Raw genomic sequence first — 14,602 nt, 5'->3', positions numbered from 1 at the left:
CTTGTAGCAGTTGTGGACTCGCCAACTTTAAGGGCATTCAAATGGTCAGTGGATAGGCATATGGATAACATTGGAATAGTTTAGGTTAGAGGGTCATTAGATTGGTTCTACTGGTCGGCACAACATCGAGGGCCAAAGGGCCTGTACTGTGCTGTAATGTTCTATGTTCTAGAGGTGAAAAACGAGAAACGCACCCAGTTTCTCACCTCCCTGTTCATACTGGCTCTGTTTTGTTTGTAAAATCAGCATGTCATTAACAAGTCCCAGATGCTATCGCCAAGCCTCATTTACCTTAACCACCTCACTGATTGAGGTTCTCCCCAGCGGGAACCATGGATTGAAGCCCTCTGGGGGCAAGGTTGGGCAGTACCAGACTGGCAACCCTGGCAGTATCAACATTTTCCAGCCATAATGTCCTGACATTTAAAATCCACTCTCCCACAACCAATCCAGAAGGTACATTTTTTATCCTGTATTTAAACACGCCAATCCCATAGTATGTGACATTTGCAATCAGTTAAATAATAAAGAACGAGTTCAGAGAAAACCTGTGAACTAGTGTTATATGACTAACGCATGGGCTGTTGTCAGCAGCACCTCATCCACATCTGAAGGATGGTCTTCATAATGTCACTTGCAACGGAACTTCACACCAAATATAATTAAGTTTTGAGTAGTAGCATTCTTTACCAACAATACATCCATTCTCAAAACTTTTATTCAGTACGACCTCAAAGACATCTCTCAATGCATTATACAATCAACACTCAGATTTTTATAACAGTTTATTTACTCTTTTATTGCAGTATTTGATGTTATTTTGGTAGAATGAGATTCAGATGAAAGAACAGAAGACTACAAAATAAGAAATTGTGTTAGATTGGGGGAAAAAAATTAAGTGGTATTCAGGAGAAAGCAACTGAAACATGCCAGGATATAAATTTATAAAAAATAAATTATATAATTCTAAAATAGGTCTAGTTTTCAGACCCAGAAATATGTTTAAATGTTTTGCACTGAGATATAATTACTAATTACATTCCTTCTTCTGTAATAAATATTGCACCATAGTTACCGGGAGAACTTGCCATATTTCTATATCATTGGTAGTTATGGCATTGTACCAGTTAAGTATATTTTAAAAAATGCAAATTCCTAATGGTATGAATCGACTTACAGTATAATTAATAATAATTTTAAAACAGTTTACTGTTCATCCAGCCTCACAATCATTTGAGATATTTTCTGCTCTCAATTCTGGCCTCCTGTGCATCCCCAACTTTAACTACTCTGCCAATGATCTACTGCGTCTTCGGTTACCAAGGTCCCAAGTTCTGAAAATCCTCCCTAACTCAGTTTCCTCCTTTAAGGCTCTCCTTAAAAAACTTAACTCTGACAAAACTTTTGGTTATCCAGTACAATATCACCTATGTGCCTCAATGGCATTCCTTGCTTTGTAATGCTCCCGTAAAAGTGTTTGGGATGTTTTATTAAGTTGCTTTATTGTTCAAGGTAGAATATTAACAATGCAAATAATGCCTGTTCCCAAGTTAAAATTTGCTATTTTGCCTTCTTGTTCACTATGATCAAAACAACCTGATCAGCATGGATAGATGCTCCAAGTGACAATTTCCTAAAAGCCTGGCATTAGGATATGTGGACAAGAAGGTAGTTGACAGCAGCTCAGTGACCAGACTGATTTTTAAAGTATCCTTTGAGGACATATATTTGTCCATTTAAGTTACTGAAAATTTCAAACATGATGATTTTTGATTTCCCTGTTGCCATATAGGAAATAAATATATTGGTACCTTGATTTGAATTAGGATTTCCCATATCTGATACATATAAATTATTTTCCTGGGAACATTGCTTGAAATAAATTAATTGTACTGCTGAGAAGGAAATGCTGCTCTTCGTTATTAGTCTTTTTTTTCCAGTTTGATAACTGAAATTTCTTTTTGCAAATTAGAATGTGGATGCTGTGCAAGAAGATTTGGACATTTATTCTAAGAGTTCCACAGCATCTTTTGGAGTCTGGGTTTCAGATACAGAATAGATGCTCGGTTTGGAAGTTTAGTTATGGGGTGGCTTAGTGCCAAAGTATGAAAATCTACCTATTATTCATTTGTTTTATTGTTGCTGAAAGCCTTTATATGAAACATGGGTAACTCAATTTGCATAGGTGGTTATAATAAGCCTATGTTTGTGATTGAAATGTGCCAAAGGAAGATCCTTGACTTGTGACTTCCCTTTCCTCTGGTAAAAATTCCAGTCTGAATTGGCTGTACTTGGAACTAAAAGCAGGATATTCACCGTGAAGCTCATCATCTTCGAGAACAGTCATGTTGGGATTATAAACACGTGATTCATCATAAAGACCTCCTGAAATTACCAATGTGTCATCTGGAATATTGTAACTTCCTCCTACATAAAAAGAAAATAGACATTCAGACATCACAATATTAGTGCCAATTTTAACATGCCAAAATCAGAATTAATAACTGGATAAGGTCAAATAGGAGCAAGAGAATTATTACCCCATCCATTTCATTAGTGGAGTCACTACCACCGGTACAATTGCCAATTCTAGTGGAATGTATTTCTAGAGGATTCACCACCTGACCTCCACACACAGACACACTTCCCCAATTTCCAATACTTATATATCTAAACAAGCTAAATTGTTAAAAGACAAAAAACACAAATGTTTTTAGTGCCATGATTTTTCTCCATGGATGAACTTGGAATTTAGCCTAATTCTTGGAAGACTTCATAATAATCTTTGAAGTTTGGCAACCAGGTGTCTGAAGCATTTGCTTGGTTCAAACGGTAGGCACCTTATATTATGTAAAAACAAAAGGGTGGTATTATGTACAAGAGAGTTTTTCATTTCAGAACAGAACTGGATTCGCACAGTGAACTGTTCATGTAGCTAAAGTGGTCCCAGGTACTTTGCTCCCTTCGTGATTGAATCCCTATAGTATAGAAGGAGCCCATTTGGCCCATCAAGTCTGCATCGACCACAATCCTACCCAGGCCCCACTCCCACACCCCTACGAAATTTACTCTACCCTACTAATTATCCTGAAGCTAATGGCCAATCAACCTAACCCACACATCTTTGCACTATGGGAGGAAACCAGAACACCTGGAGGAAACCTATGTAGACACGGAGAGAATGTGCAAACTCCACGCAGACTGGAATTGAACCTGGGACTCTGGCGCTCTGATACAGCAGTGCTAACCAATGTGCCGCCCCCACTCCATCCCATACTTGTCTTGATATTGGTATGGCATCTTTTGTGTCACACAATATTAGAACAATCTGAATGGAACAAGCTGCATACAGACCAGTGATTCCATACAAATGAGGCCATCACCTCAAAATAGCTCTAACATCTTCACACCAGGATGTGTGGAAAGCTGGTGGACTAGAGGTGGACCATGCAAAAACTTAACTCAATCCACTGGAAGTAAAATTTCCAAGTGCTGAAACAGAACAAATTGGGTCCTCCAGTAAGCATTTTTAACAAGCTTATAAATGTATTCTAAAGAAAACACATTTGTTAAGAACTCTTCACAATTTTTTTTTTGAAAAGAGAAAACAATGTAGTATTTACTCTTGATATACTGCTCCATACATGTTGCTGGAGTGAGTTATAAATAAGCGAATTAGTTAGGGGGTGATCTTAAAGGCTCATCCTGCCAGTCAGTTGGTGTGGTGAGCTAGTAGATCAGGTGCGAGGTTAAAAAAAATGGGTTCATGGCCATTTCTCATCTCTTGCAATGTTACTGACCCAATTTTGCCACCAAAAATCAGATTCACACTCAAAGGTGCAAAGCCAATTTCAAGATTCGTTACATAATTTAAATGTAATTATGAGCCGTGGACATGATTGTATAGGCTTACTTGCTCACTGGTCAAGGTCCTGGTCGGCGAGGGTTACATATGGTCCCCAATGGCCTCACTGGTAGGACCAGAGGCAATTGACACCCCCTGGGTGGTCAGGGAGCAGTGCCAGCCTGACACCCTGACAGTACCTAGGGGGTAGGGTGGGGCCTAAAGGGGACAGAGGTTAGGGGCTACTCTGCATCAGTTGGGGGGAGTAAAATTGGCTGGAGCAGCGAGAATAGGCATTCTCCCATTACTTCCATTACTGGCAAGAATCACTTTTGGGTTCTTTTTATTTTTAAGTGCTATACAATTTTGATTGGGGGGGTGGGGGAGCAAACTCCCAAAAAAGAGCATAATTCTCTTCTGTTTTTATGCTTGTTCCACACTTAGAATTTTATCTAAAGCTTCAGTTTACCAAAAGGTAATAAAAATATCAGGCAAGCATTTGAAACAGTAGCGGAGAAAGTGTGTTGTCAACAATAATAATGAAGATATGCTTTCAATACAAACCATTTTAACAACACAAATTTGTTTAAAGTAACAGCAAAGGAATGTTATACATTCATGCTAATCCTGCTGCAGCCAGATTCAGTGCTGTTAGACACTCCTTATGGAACCGATAGAGTGTTATTTTTATAGGTGACTGGAGAACATGAATGACATCTGATGTATTCTGCAATACTTGGCTGACAATAATTAGGCATAACAATTGCCAACCCTGGTGTGATCTATTTCTGGTGGTTTCACCACATCCTCCTGCTCCATCCCCACTGGCTGCTCAACACATCCATCCTCACAGTACTCAAAAGGGAAACTCTAATCTGACTGGAAGATTTTTTTTTACTTCCAATTGAACAGCTTTTTAATCCCACTGCCGATTTTATTTTAAATAAGAAACAAAAGTGCTCGAGGATAATTTCAAAGAAATGTTTTAATACCCCGATGACTTTTTCCTCCCAAGTTGTTTGAACCAGTGTGGAGAATTATGTTTAATATCTGGAAACTCCAGGACAATCCAATAGATGTGGCACCCTTAATATTACCATATATTTGCAGGAGAATAAAGACACTTGTTTCAATGTCTTTATAGAAACTGCTGAACCGTGAACGTGCCAACAGGATATGGAAAAAAACTTCAGGTCCAAAACCAATTAATTTCAGTTTATTTGGTTTAGTTTTATTAAACAAAGCTAAACAGGTTCACTAAATACCTCTGTTAAGAGACACATTGGGCCTGATTTTATCATTTTGATTCTAAGCGCTGAATCTGGGCATGATTCAGATCCGACTTGTAAACCTGTTCTCAGGCACCCTCATACGCACTCTGCCTAAAAGAAAAGTTGTGAATCTGAATTGTGCTGTGGGTGCGGCTTATCACACCCAAAACACTGCTGCTCCGATCAGAGCCTTCCACTGCGCATGCACAGTAAAAAAAATGTGAAAAACGCTCGCATCATATTGTGCCAGGGCTGCAAAAAGAGTGGGAGTGATGGCCCCCACAGACATTGTCCCACCCTCACAACAGAACTGTCCGACTTATTTATTCAACCTCCTCCTGCTACCCAGATCAATCGCGACCTCCTGCCTCACCACCGATTGCCCACAGAATGGCAGTGGACTCCCCCTGGCCATGCCCCCCCTCCAAGAGATCCATCTGACCCACCTCCTCCCCCCCTCCAACCAAGAACGATTGGTCCTTCTTCCCCCACCCAAAGATACATTTGACCCACCTCCCTCCCTGCCCCACCACCGATCTGAGTCAGAGAGCCGCCGAAAGCTCTGAACTTACCTCTTCAAAAGCTGGAGTGCCCGAAACAGACTTTTGCCGAGCATGTCTATTTCACGCTAAATCTGGATGGACAAATGCGATGGTAAATGGGGAAATGCTGGTGAGTTTGGGCATCCAGCCCACTAAGTCAATTTAAATGCATTTAAATTGACATTGTGCCTGTTTTAGGCATGGTCCCGATTGCACCCATTTTTGGGCCTTGATAAAGGGGGAAATTGGCACAGATCACTAATCGCCTCATGCCCGACTTTACCAAGTCTTCATGCCTGTAAACAGGCTCAATGCAATGATAAAATTGGGCCTATTGTGTAACTAAACACAAGGAAAATAAAGATGCTGGAAGTCTGAAATAAAAATATAAAATGTTGGTAAATAGTAGATCTCAAAAGAAGTTGTAGGAATGGCTAACAGTGCTGAACATGAGAATTTGTCAACAACAATGCTAGCATGAGGATATGACATTGCTTTCAGTTTTGACCTACTGATTATTTCCAGCATTTTCTGGGATTTCTTTGGTGTTATTATTCAGCATACCTGGCTCCTCATACGAATTGGCATAGAGGGGGTGATGTGAATACTGTGCTCTCCTCTGTTTGCACTTGGTAACATTATACATAATAATGGTTAGAATGACCACTCCAAGAATGGTGCTCAAGCAGATAGTTAAAATTATTTCTTGTTTTCTGAGATGCAGTCCTGTACCTAGTGGTGGGGGGAGAGAAAAAAGAACTATTAGCCTCTTCCTTATTTCTTGTTTGATATCAATTAATTTCTTTGTTCTACTTGGATGCTCAATGAAAAAACATCAGAATTGAATTCACACATTGCTTCCTAAGTGTGTTTACATATAATGGGCTGGAATTCTAGCCCCCAAATCTTCCATCATGACCCTCACTTGGTGCATCTTGAAGTATCAGCTTCAGGTATTGTAAAAGAGAAAAAAAAATCGTAAGTATAGGAATATTTATAAAATAAAAACAATTTGGTTACTGATTTCACAGATTGAGGAACAAAGCTGTGAAATTGAATTGCCAAAGTACCGTCAGATGGCTAGACTGTGGTGCAGAACGATGTGAATGGCACGGGATCAATGCCATATCGCTGTGGTAGTTAATAGAGGGTTGTTATTTTGCTTTGGGTTATGAGATCGATCACCTTATTTTAAAAAATGAATTCCCCAGTATCCAGTAAAAATTATCAAAGGACATTTATGAGCACAAAGCACAATTACTTAACAGGCAACTAATACACCAAACTAAAGAATAGAACTTTCACATTAACTAATTTAGACAATCAAGATGTCTAAAGTTTGATTATAAACTTGTATAATCTTACAGTTTATAGATCGCAAAATTTAAATTCAATTGTAAAATAGAGATTAAAAGTCTAATAATGATCACAAAACTATTGCTAATTATTGTAAAGAAAAACTGCCCTCTGAAATGGTGGAACAAACCACTCAAGGGCAATAAGGAATGGGCAACAAATGTTGGCTTTGCTAGTGACACCCACATCCCATGAAAGAACTTAAAAAGACTCTTTTTGTGCATCACACTTATGACAAACATGTAGCAGATTATGCCCCAAGTTACTCCCAACTTCCTAGTAGGCTCACTTCTCCTCGCTATGCCAGATTAAACCTTCTAGTGTTCTTTGAATATCGTTCTATTCAGCCCGAGTATTCCAGAAGTGACTTTCACCAACAAGGTCCACCTTGGTGCCTTAAATCTCCAAACATCTTGTCTGACCCATGCTTTTTTTTTTAGTTCTGGCCAACATCTTCCTTGGTTGCAAACACACAGACTCTCCCTTAGACTTCAGAGCAGTAGCTAGTTTGTCCCTCTCCCTTCTACAAAAAGCAGCTGTATAATTTTTGTATCAAGATAGGTTTCAGTTTGGGCTCTTTTTTCCTATGGCATCCAAATCACCTGGACCTGTCTTGAGCCAGTAACTTAGAATGACCAACATCCGAACATTTATTTCTTCTTAAATTAGAAAGGAGACAGTTGTCTTATTAAGTCCAAGATTTGTAACACCATGCTTGGAGCACTGCCCTTTGAGCCAAATAACTACTTGTTACTCTCTACCAGAGAGATACTTATAGTAGAGCCTTGTGGACAATGGTTAAATACTTGGGCGAGGGCGGGGGTGGAATTGGACCACAATAACTATTTAGCAAAAATGGAATTTGACTTATCCAGTGACTCTGATATTATCCCTAGATGGTAAACATTCCACTGTTATAAAGTTGCAAATCTGCTCATTCACTGTGAACAATGCCGCAAGACATTGATTTACATCCATACAGACACACCAAGATGTGAATTTTACCCTTGGGATCCACATGAAATTGACATGGCTGGAAAAGTTGAGATTGCATTTTTAATATGATATTATGCTGGGTGGTCAGTGCTGGCTGCCCAGCATGAAATGCATCTGCTGGTTGAATGCACTGCACAGGATATGGGGTGGGGGGTGTAACAGCAGAAGAGATAGTTCCTTGAAGGCTGCCAAGAGTTGTGGGCTAGCTGATGTAGGTGCCTAGGAGTCCAATAACTATCCCTGTTCTGAGGTCATGTCATCAGCTCCAGTGCTAATGGAAGACAAGAGGGCACATTAGATGGGCAGTCTGCCCTTTGTTTCTCCATTGAGTGCTGGGAAGTCCTGGAGGAGGTCAGTGCTAGGCAGCACGTTTTCACGCTCAGGGATGGCAAGCTAAGGCCACCCAAAAATTTGTGTACTGTGGTCACTGCACGTGGTTTCAGTACTACAAAAAGTTCAATGGTCTGCAATAAACAGGGGTAAGTAGAGAGAAGGCATGGACTTGTGTAGGGAACAGCTGTCAGATGGCTGTTCTTCTAGGTGCTCAGGGGTTTTAGCTCTGATGCCTTTCCTGGACTGCAGCACATGATTGACCTCAGTGCTTTGGAAGATAAGGTGACCAAAGTGAATGGTCCACTTAATGCCCAAGTAGGGGAGATGTGGGGAGCGGGAAAGGAGCTTTAGGAAGACACAGCACTAATGGAAGCATTTTATTGTTCCCCGTCAGGGAAAGACAAGTCATAATGCTGCTGAGTGCTATTGAACCAGTAGGGGAGTGCTAAATCTGCTTAACCTCACAATGCATGGAAGTGCGCCACTGGAGCTGTAATGCCCCCAGTTCCTCTGGTGAGGCAGGGGTCTCTGATGAAGGCAAGACTTCAGGTCACGTGTGACACAGTTACTGGAGACATGGATTTCTGTAACCAGAAAGTGAACTGTTGCAGCCAGAATGCCCCATTGAAGCTGCAATGCAGATGACACCATGCATCAAGTCTCCATTGTATCCTGTTAGTGTGCATATGATTGAATTTACTAATCTTTATCCTTCCTTTTGCAGATGTGCCATTCCTAGTAGCAATTTGTGACCTTAAGGATTTCCTGTTAAGCTCCTAGGAAGACATCTTGATCAGTTGGGCCAGTAGGCTGATGAATTTACTTTAGTGATGGAAAGGGATAGGCGTATACCAAAGGGCAGAAGTTATAGCTGGGGGAAAGGTAATTATGAGGCTATTAGGTGAGATTTAGGACACATAGGGTGGAGTAGGAAATTGCAGGGGCTGGGAACATCTGAAATGTGGAGCTTATTCAAGGAGCAGCTACTGCGAGTCCTTGATAAATATGTACCTGTCAGGCAGGGAGGAAGTGGTCAAGCGAGGGAACCGTGTTGAATCTCTGGTGAAGAGGAAGAAGGAGGCTTATGTAAAGATGAGACGTGAAGCCTCAGTAAGGCACTGGAGAGTTATAAATTAGCCAGGGAGGAGCTAAAGAGAGAGTTAAGAAGAGCTAGAAGAGGACATGAGAAGACTTTGGCGGATAGGATCAAGGAAAATCCTAAAGCTTTCTACAGGTATGTCAAGAATAAAAGATTGGTTAGGGCAAGATTAGGGCCAGTCAGAGACAGCAGTGGGAAGTTGTGCACGGAGCCTGAAGAGATAGGAGAGGCACTGAATGAATATTTTTCATCAGTATTCACGCAGGAAAAAGTCAGTGCAGTCGAGGAGAATACTGCAATACCAGGTAGTAGACTAGACGGGATTGAGGTACATAAAGAGGAGGTGTTGGCAATTCTTGAGAGTGTGAAAATAGATAAGTCCCCTGGGCCAGATGGGATTTACCCTAGGATTCTCTGGGAGGCTAGGGAGGAGATTGCAGAGCCTTCGGCTTAGATCTTCATGTCGTCTTTGGCTTCAGGTATAGTGCCGGAAGACTGGAGGATAGCAAATGTTGTCCCATTGTTCAAGAAGGGGAGTAGAGACCATCGTGGGAATTATAGACCGGTGAGCCTTACTTCTGCTGTGGGCAAAGTTTTGGAAAGAATTATAAAGGATAGGATTTATAATCATCTAGAAGGAAATAAATTGATTAGGGATAGTCAACACAGTTTTGTGAAGGGTAGGTCGTGCCTCACAAACCTTAGAGTTTTTTGAAAAGGTGACCAAAGAGATGGATAAGGGTAAGGCAGTTGACGTGGTGTATATGGATTTTAGCAAAGCGTTTGATAAGGTTCCCCATGGTAGGCTATTGCAGAAAATGCAGATGCATGGGATTGAGGGTGATTTAGCAGTTTGGATCAGGAATTGGCTAGCTGATAGAAGACAGAGGGTGGTGGTTGATGGGAAATATTTAACCTAGAGTTCAGTTACAAGTGGTGTACCTCAGGGATCTGTTTTGGGGCCACTGCTGTTTGTCATTTTTATAAATGATCTAGATGAGGGTGTAGAAGGATGGATTAGTAAATTTGCTGATGACACCAAAGTTGGAGGAGTTGTAATCAGTGAGGATGGATGTTACATTTTGCAGAGGGACATAGGTAAGCTGCAGAGCTGGGCCGAGAGGTGGCAAATGGAGTTTAATACAGAAAAAGGTGAGGTGATTCACTTTGGTAAGAATAACAGGAGTACAGAATATAGGGCTAATGGAAGGACTTTTAGTAGTGTTGACGAGCAGAGAGATCTCGGTGTACATGTGCATAGCTCCCTGAAAGTTGGCACCCAGGTTGATAAGGTTGTTAAGAAGGCGTACGGTGTGTTAGCTATTATTGGTAGAGGGATTGAATTTCGGAGCCATGAGGTCATGTTACAACTGTACAAAACTCTGGTGCGGCCGCACTTGGAGTATTGCGTACAGTTCTGGTCGCCGCATTATAAGAAAGATGTGGAGGCATTGTAAAGGGTGCAGAGGAGGTTTAACAGGATGTTGCCTGGTATGGTGGAAAGGTCTTATGAGGAAAGGCTGAGGGACTTGAGGTTATTTTCATTGGAGAGAAGAAGGTTACGAGGTGACCTAATTGAGGCATACAAGATAATCAAAGGATTGGATGGGTAGGACAGTGAGAGCCTTTTTCCTCGGATGGTGATGGCTAACATGAGGGGACATAGCTTTAAATTAAGGTGTGGTAGTTATAGGGTGGATGTCAGAGGTAGGTTCTTTACTCAGAGGGTAGTAATGTCATGGAATGCCCTGCCTGCAGCAGTTGTGGACTCACCAACTTTAAGGGCGTTCAAATGGTCAGTGGATAGCATATGGATAACATTGGAATAGTTTAGGTTAGAGGGTCATTTTATTGGTTCCACTGGTCGGCACAACATCGAGGGCCGAAGAGCCTGTACTGCGCTGTAATGTTCTACGTTCTATGAATAGCAGATGGAGTTTAATTTAGATAAGTGCAAGGTGATGAATTTTGGTAGATTGAACGAGGGCAGAACTTACTCAGTTAATGGTAGGGCACTGGGGAGAGTTACAGAACAAAGATCTAGGGGTACAGGCTCATAGCTCCTTGAAAGTGGGGTCACAGTGTGTCAGAGTGGTAAAGAAGGCATTCAGCATATTTGGTTTCATTGGTCAGAACATTGAATACAGGGGCTGGGATATATTGAAGTTGTACAAGACATTGGTCAGGCCACACTTGGAATACTGTGTACAGTTCTGGTCACCCTATTATAGAAAAGATATTATTAAACAGGAAAAAGTGCAGAAAAAATTTACTAAGATGCTACTGAGACTTGATGGTTTGAGATAAGGAGAGGCTGGGTTAACTGAGACATCTTTCTCTGGAGCATAGGAGGCCAAGGATGATCTTAGAGATCTATAAAATAACGAGGGGCTTAGATCAGCTAGATGGTCAATATCTTTGCCCAGAGAGAGGGGAGTCTAAAACTAGAGGGCATGGGTTTAAGATGAGAAGGGAAAGATATAAAAAGGTCCAGGGGGGAATTTTCTCCCCCCCACCGCCTCCCCCACAGAGTGGTGAGTGTGTCTGGAACAAGCTGCCAGAGGTAGCAGTAGAGTCTTTTAATTATGTCTTTTAAAAAGCATTTAGACACTTACATTAGTAAGATGGGTATAGAGAGATATGGGCCAAATGCGGGCAATTGAAACTAATTTAGCGGTTAAAAAAAAAAGGTGGCACAGACAAGTTGGGCCCAAGAACCTGTTTCCATGATGTAAACCTCTGACACTACTGCACCAGTTGTACAACCTTTCCTTGGGAGCCAGCACTAGTGCAGATAATACACGTCAGTGTTGGAGAGTCAGTGCAGATTTGATGGGCCAAATGGCCTCTTTCTGCACTGTAGGGATCCTATGAAATTTGCATGAGGAGATTGCAGAGGCAGGAAGGTCCCCAGGGTGCTAAGAGTGGGAATGCTGCTGGGGACCAGGACCATGCTGAGTTGGAGGCAGATGACAAGCCTCTGGTGATGTTCATCAAGTGGCAGATTTTGTATGTCCAGAGATCCATGACTCCTGGAGTTAATGTGGAACATGAGCATTATGTTGACTCAAATCATTGAGCACACTTGCTCTTCCATTGAGACTCTGGTGACTCTTGTGGAGAGGCTGCTTTAGGAGCACCCTCAGAATTTCCAGAGGTTGTGATCAGATCTGCAAACTGACAGTGCCTGTGACCTCTGGAGATTATTGACAGTGAGTGGTAGATGGAAGCATCTCACTACTCTGCTCGCTGCCTGCCTGAATATCAATGGTGAGCAGGGAGGTGCAAACTGTCTGTCATTTCATACGGAGTTCTCTCAGGGTGCACCACATGAGGACATCAGCTCCTGTGCCCCTCTGACAATGGCTGCCATGGGGCTAAATGCCAATTCCCAGCTGGAGCCAGCTCAACCACTGGTGGCCTTAGGACACCTGCCAAGGTCAACAAGGCCACCACAAAAGCAAAGTTAGCAGGCTGCCTCCAATGCAATGTCCCGCAAGGAGGAAGAACCAAGACACAGCATCTGCAACTGGAAGTTTAAGGCACCTTAAGCACAACAGGGATTTGTCATGGGTGACAAACCCCTGTTGTGCTTAAGGTGCCTTAAACTTTTTGAGAGTTTCCTCAGATTTGGCAAATTTGTATGCTGTGATTGTCTTAAGTCAAATATTTACCTCAATTCAATGGGCTCAGTTGGCTGCATGCTTTGTACACTGGCTGGATATTGCCTAGGTTTGTATTCAAAGGACGTTGTATTCAAAGGGCATTTCGTAAATGAAAGTTCTATTGCAATTGAGACAACATTGGATTGAGTTGGCTTCCATGCTTTTGCTGCATCAATGCATCCCATGTGTCTGCCCCCTGAATGTTCATGTTGTCCATTTCAAGATCCTTACCTTGAGATTCCAGGCTCCTCACTGGAATTACCCTCCCTGGCTTGTGGTCCTGCCTCACTCTCCTCAGCCCTTTGAGTCCCCTTTGTCAGAGCTGGATTATACAGGGTATAGCACAAAACTACTATGAGGGAGACATGCTCTGGAGTAAACTGCAATTATCTCCCAGATTGGTAAAGCTATCAGAAGCGCATCTTAAATAGCCTTATGGTCTTCTCCACCAGCACACCTGTGATGCATTACTCTTTGATCATCTCGAATCTTCCTCAGTTCTCGGGTGATGGATTGGGATCATCAGCCACTATTCAAGGAACAGCCCTAATCGCCCAGGAGCCAAGCCACAAATAGTCTTGATACCTGGAAATGCCACAAGTTGTATGAATTGTGTGAGCTCAGAATCCCTACAGTGCAGAAAGAGGCCATTCAGCCCATTGACCCTGCACAAACCACAATCCCACCCAAGTCCTATCCATTTGACCCCTTGTATTCACCCTGCTAATAATCCTCCTGATACCAAGGGGAAAATTTATCATGGCCATTCAACATAACTAATATATCTTTGGCCTATGGAAGGAAACCAGAACACCCAGAGGAAACTCACACAAACTTCACACAGTCACCCAAGGCTGGAATTGAACCCAACTACGGGCACTGTGAGGCAGCAGTGCTAACCACTGTGCCACCATGTCAGTGCCCCCCAGCTCCCTGGATAACAGGCACAGGCTTGCAGAACCTGTGTATTGTGGTCACAGACAATCTGCACATTCATGGAGTACCTTTGCTGTTGATGAAAGCTTCCAGCTTTCCTGCTGTAATCCTGATGGTGACATGCATGAAGTCTGTAGCAAACTGTCATCAAACCGAGTCCCCTAATAAACCCACCTGGAACACCCCGTGCCTATCCACTCATCAGGCTTTCAATCATCTTTTGTCCCTGCAGGATGAGAGCAGCTCATAATCGCCAGAACCATGCCGAGTGGAGTCCTTGAGCTACATCTCCTCACTGCCTTGAGGAGCATGCTTTTTAGTGGCAGGGTAGGGTGAGGAAAGAATAGTAAATGACAGCCAGGTCTGCATTTACCATGGAAGTGAGCAATCGCAAAACTCGAGTTCAAATGACTTAGTCCAAGTAAATGGCATGCTGCCCTGATACTTGTCCCTCCCTTGCACTGAACCTAATGTCATTTATTATAGGAAATGACCTTGATGCCTCAGCCCTCAGGGAAGCATTAACCAAGTGCCGAGCCTCTAGGATTGGTTATTCTGCA

At 42.2% G+C, this 14,602-nt stretch overlaps 1 long non-coding RNA gene across 1 annotated transcript in view; it reads right to left on the bottom strand.

Moving 5' to 3' along the window:
* Window positions 1-706: 706 nt before the first annotated feature.
* Window positions 707-14,602, bottom strand: part of LOC145357075 (uncharacterized) — a 33,858-nt gene continuing 19,962 nt past the window's right edge. Inside the window, exons 3-4 of the long non-coding RNA XR_013889245.1 lie at window positions 6,222-6,389; window positions 707-2,427 (exon numbers count right to left, since the gene is read on the bottom strand). This is a non-coding gene — a long non-coding RNA (uncharacterized LOC145357075). The remainder of the gene's footprint in view (window positions 2,428-6,221; window positions 6,390-14,602) is intronic.

The sequence above is a fragment of the Carcharhinus amblyrhynchos genome, chromosome 22 (assembly GCF_965287045.1).
Source record: "Carcharhinus amblyrhynchos chromosome 22, sCarAmb.v2.hapA, whole genome shotgun sequence".
Lineage (NCBI taxonomy): Eukaryota > Metazoa > Chordata > Chondrichthyes > Carcharhiniformes > Carcharhinidae > Carcharhinus > Carcharhinus amblyrhynchos.
Note: the sequence above shows the minus strand (reverse complement) of the source record. Positions and strands in the feature narration are given on the sequence as shown.